Source organism: Tachyglossus aculeatus, chromosome X4, assembly GCF_015852505.1.
Source record: "Tachyglossus aculeatus isolate mTacAcu1 chromosome X4, mTacAcu1.pri, whole genome shotgun sequence".
NCBI lineage: Eukaryota > Metazoa > Chordata > Mammalia > Monotremata > Tachyglossidae > Tachyglossus > Tachyglossus aculeatus.
Genome location: NC_052098.1, coordinates 59,658 through 64,628, shown reverse-complemented (window position 1 = coordinate 64,628; position 4,971 = coordinate 59,658). Strand labels below are relative to the sequence as shown.

General features: G+C 52.8%; 2 pseudogenes; both read left to right on the top strand.

Moving 5' to 3' along the window:
• The first annotated feature begins 408 nt into the window (after positions 1–408).
• On the top strand, positions 409–3,058 carry LOC119948183 (annotated as a pseudogene).
• A 509-nt stretch (positions 3,059–3,567) lies between these two features.
• LOC119948182 lies at positions 3,568–4,701 on the top strand (annotated as a pseudogene).
• The last annotated feature ends 270 nt before the right edge of the window (positions 4,702–4,971 follow it).

Genomic DNA, 4,971 nt, shown 5'->3' with positions numbered 1-4,971 from the left:
AAGGCTGTCCATCCCCTCGCCCCCTCCTAACTCACCTCTTCTCTCCTTCTCCAGCCCAGCCCGCACCCTCCGCTCCTCTGCCACCGGCTAACCTCCTCACTGGGCCTCGTTCTCGCCCGTCCCGCCGTCGACCCCCGGCCCACGTCCACCCCCTGGCCCGGAATGACCTCCCTCCGCACATCTGCCAATCTGGCTATCTCCCTCCCTTCAAAGCCCTACTAAGAGCTCACCTCCTCCAGGACGCCTTCTCAGACTGAGCCCCCGTTTTCCTCTCCTGCTCCCCATCCCCCCCACCCTACCTCCTACCCCTCCCCACAGCACCTGTACATATATATATTCATATATTCATTCAACGCAGCGGCAACCCTATGCACTCCTTGCACAGTATCGTCCCGGATCCTAGGCACAATGTCGAAAGGACCTTCAGTTGGCATTGATCTTGTCACCACCTACTCCTGCGTAGGAGTCTTCCAGCATGGAAAAGTGGAAATCATTGCCAATGACCAGGGAAATCGAACCACCCCCAGTTACCGTCGCCTTCACAGACACAGAGCGTCTTATTGGAGATGCTGCAAAGAATCAAGTTGCGATGAACCCCACTAATACGGTTTTTGATGCCAAGCGTCTGATTGGCCGTCGATTTGATGATGCGGTTGTCCAGTCAGATATGAAGCATTGGCCCTTCACGGTGGTGAATGATGCAGGCAGGCCAAAGGTCCAGGTAGAGTACCAAGGGGAGACCAAAAGCTTCTATCCAGAAGAGGGTGGCCATCTATGGTCCTGACAAAGATAGAAGGAAATTGCTGAAGCTTACCTTGGGAAGACAGGTCACTAATGCTATGGTCACAGTCCCCACTTACTTCAATGATTCCCAACGTCAGGCGACCAAAGATGCTGGGAACAATCGCTGGTCTCAATGTGCTCCGTATCATCAATGAGCCAACTGCCGCTGCTATTGCTTATTGGCTTGGACAAGAAGGTTGGTGCCGAGAGAAATGTGTTGATCTCTGACCTTGGAGGTGGTACCTTTGATGTCTCCATCCTCACCATTGGAGATGGGATCTTTGAAGTGAAGTCAACAGCTGGAGATACCCACCTGGCTGGGGAGGACTTTGACAACCGCGTGGTCAATCATTTCATTGCCGAGTTCAAGCGCAAGCACAAGAAGGACATCAGTGAGAACAAGCGTGCCGTCCGCCGCCTGCATACTGCTTGTGAGCGAGCCAAGCGCACCCTTTCCTCCAGCACTCAGGCCAGCATTGAGATGGATTCCCTCTACGAGGGCATCGACTTCTACACCTCCATTACGCGAGCCCGCTTCGAAGAGCTGAATGCTGACCTGTTTCCGTGGCACCCTGGATCCCGTGGTGAAGGCCCTGTGAGATGCCAAGCTCAATAAGTCCCAAACCCATGATATCGTCCTGGTTGGTGGCTCCACCCGAATCCTCAAGATCGAGAAACTCCTACAGGACTTCTTCAATGGCAAGGAGCTGAAAAAGAGTATCAATCAGGATGAGGCTGTCGCCTACGGTGCAGCTGTCCAGGCGGCCATTGTGTCAGGAGACAATTCTGAGAATGTGCAGGATCTTCTCCTGTTAGATGTGACCACCCCGTCCTGGGAATTGAAACAGCGGGAGGGGTCATGACTGTCTGGATCAAGCGCAACACCACCATCCCCACCAAGCAGACACAGACTTTCACCACCTACTCAGACAACCAGCCTGGTGTACTCATTCAGGTTTATGAAGGTGCGAGAGGTCATGACCAAGGACAACAACCTGCTTGGGAAGTTTGAGTTGACTGGCATCCCTCCTGCTCCCCGAGGTGTGCCTCAGATTGAGGTCACCTTTGACATCGACGCCAGTGGCATCCTGAATGTGTCTGCTGTGGACAAGAGCACAGGTAAGGTAAACAAGAACACAATCACCAATGACAAAGGGCGTCTGAGTAAAGAAGACATCGAGTGCATGGTGCAGGAGGCAGGGTACCTCTAAGGTCTCCGAAGCCAGCCTGGATCAACACTGGCAGTGGGAGCAAAGGAATTGGCACATCGGGCCACAGCAGGAGTGATTTGCCCTACAGAGAGCTCACCTCCTCCAGGAGGCCCTTCCCAGACTGAGCCCCCTCCTTCTTCTCCCCCTCATCCCCCTCTCCATCCCCCTTGTCTTACCTCCTTCCCTTCCCCACAGCACCTGTATATATGCATATATGTTTGGACATATGCATTACTCTATTCATTGATTGATTGATTTTACTTGTACATATCTATTCTATTTATTTCTTTTGTTAATATGTTTGGTTTTGTTCTCTGTCTCCCCCTTCTAGACTGTGAGCCCTCTGTTGGGTACGGACTGTCTCTGTATGATGTCAACTTGTACTTCCCAAGCACTTGGTACATTTGCTCTGCACACAGTAAGAGCTCAATAAATGCGATACATTGATTGAATGAAAGAGGAAAAAGGGGGGTTCAGTCTGGGGAAGGTGATGATCGGGCCAGGAGGCACCCTTTGAGGAGGGATTAAGAGTGACGAACTGTTACCATGGAGACCAAGGGACGCCAACGTCCCACTCAACGGCCAAGGAGAAGCCGTTGAATTCAACGGCCAACGAGAAGCCGTTGAACTCAACGGCCAGCGAGAAGCCGTTGAACTCAACGGCCAGCGAGAAGCCGTTGAACTCAACGGCCAGCGAGAAGCCGTTGAATAACAACGGCCAGCGAGAAGCCGTTGAAAACAACGGCCAGCGAGAAGCCGTTGAACTCAACGGCCAGTGAGCAGCCGTTGAACTCAACGGCCCAGCGAGCAGCCGTTGAACTCAACGGCCAGCGAGAAGCCGTTGAACTCAACAGACAGCGAGGAGGGTTGGCTCCCGTGGGAGCATCTCGGGGAGGGCCGAGGGGAGTTGACATCTGTCAGTCACGGGTGAGGATTATGCAGAGGAGAGGATGCATCGAAACCGCCACCAGCATAAACGGCCTGCGCTCAGTCCCCTGGACCGGTGGGCGGCCGTGGTGCTGAGCCCTCCCGCGATTGGAGTGGGATTAAACCTGCCTGACTAGGAGCGGCCCGTTGTCTCTGTGCTCTCTATGCAGCACCTCTCTGTGAGTGGTAATAGTAGGGTGAGGGACTGGGTGGTCTCTGTGGTCCCCGAGGGGGAATGTGCCACTAAAATGGATTGCATTCATTCATTTATTCATTCAATCGGATTTATCGAGCGCTTACTGTGTGCAGAGCACGGGACTAAGCGCTTGGGAACTTCTAGTCGGCAACATATAGAGACTGTCCGTACCTAACGACGGGCTCACAATCTAGAAGACGGAGACAGACAAAACAAAACGTGGTCAGGTGTCAAGTCATCAGAATAAATAGAAGTAAAGCTAGATGCACATCGTTGACAAAATTAATAGAAGGGTAAATATGGGCAAGTAAAACAGAGTAATAAATCTGTTCAAACATATATACAGGTACTGTCGGGGGGGGAAGGAGGTAGGGCGATTCATTCAATCGTATTTATTGAGCGTTGACTATGTGCAGAGCACTGCACTTTGGGGAGGGGGAGAGGAATGATGCAGGCAGGCCAAAGGTCCAGGTGGAGTACCAAGGGGAGACCAAAAGCTTCTATCCAGAAGAGGTGCCATCTATGGTCCTGACAAAGATGAAGGAAATTGCTGAAGCTTACCTTGGGAAGACAGTCACTAATGCTATGGTCACAGTCCCCACTTACTTCAATGAATCCCAAAGTCAGGCGACCAAAGATGCTGGAACAATCGCTGGTCTCAATGTGCTCCGTATCATCAATGAGCCAACTGCCGCTGCTATTGCTTATGGCTTGGACAAGAAGGTTGGTGCCGAGAGAAATGTGTTCATCTTTGACCTTGGAGGTGGTACCTTTGATGTCTCCATCCTCACCATTGGAGATGGGACCTTTGAAGTGAAGTCAACAGCTGGAGATACCCAGCTGGGTGAGGAGGACTTTGACAACCGCATGGTCAATCATTTCATTGCCGAGTTCAAGCGCAAGCACAAGAAGGACATCAGTGAGAACAAGCGTGCCGTCTGCCGCCTGCGTACCGCTTGTGAGCGAGCCAAGTGCACCCTTTCCTCCAGCACCCAGGCCAGCATTGAGATTGATTCCCTCTACGAGGGCATCGACTTCTACACCTCCATTACGTGAGCCCGCTTCGAAGAGCTGAATGCTGACCTGTTCCGTGGCATCCTGGATCCCGTGGAGAAGGCCCTGTGAGATGCCAAGCTCAATAAGTCCCAAATCCATGATATCGTCCTGGTTGGTGGCTCCACCCGAATCCCCAAGATCCAGAAACTTCTGGAAGCCGTTGAACACAACGGCCAACGAGAAGCCGTTGAACTCAACGAACAGCGAGAAGCCGTTGAACTCAACGGACAGCGAGAAGCCGTTGAACTCAACGGACAGCGAGAAGCCCGTTGAACTCAACGGACAGCAAGAAGCCGTTGAACTCAACGGACAGCGAGAAGCCGTTGAACTCAACGGCCAAAGAGAAGCCGTTGAACTGAACGGACACCGAGGAGGGTTGGCTCCCGTGGGAGCATCTCCGGGAGGGCCGAGGGGAGTTGACCCTGTCAGTCACGGGTGAGATTAGGCAGAGGAGAGGATGCATCGAAACCGCCACCAGCATAAACGGCCTGCGCTCAGTCTCTGGACCGGTGGGCGGCCGTGTGCTGAGCCATCCCGGGATTGGAGTGGGATTAAACCTGCCTGACTAGGAGCGGCCCGTTGTCTCTGTGCTCTCTATGCTGCACCTCTCTGTGAGTAGTAATAGTAGGGTGAGGACTTGGTGGTCTCTGTGGTCCCCGAAGGGGAATGTGCCACTAAAATGGATTGCATTCATTCATTCATAGAATCGTATTTATCGAGCGCTTATTGTGTGCAGAGCACGGGACTAAGCGCTTGGGAAGTTCTAGTCGGCAACATATAGAGACGGTCCCTACCCAA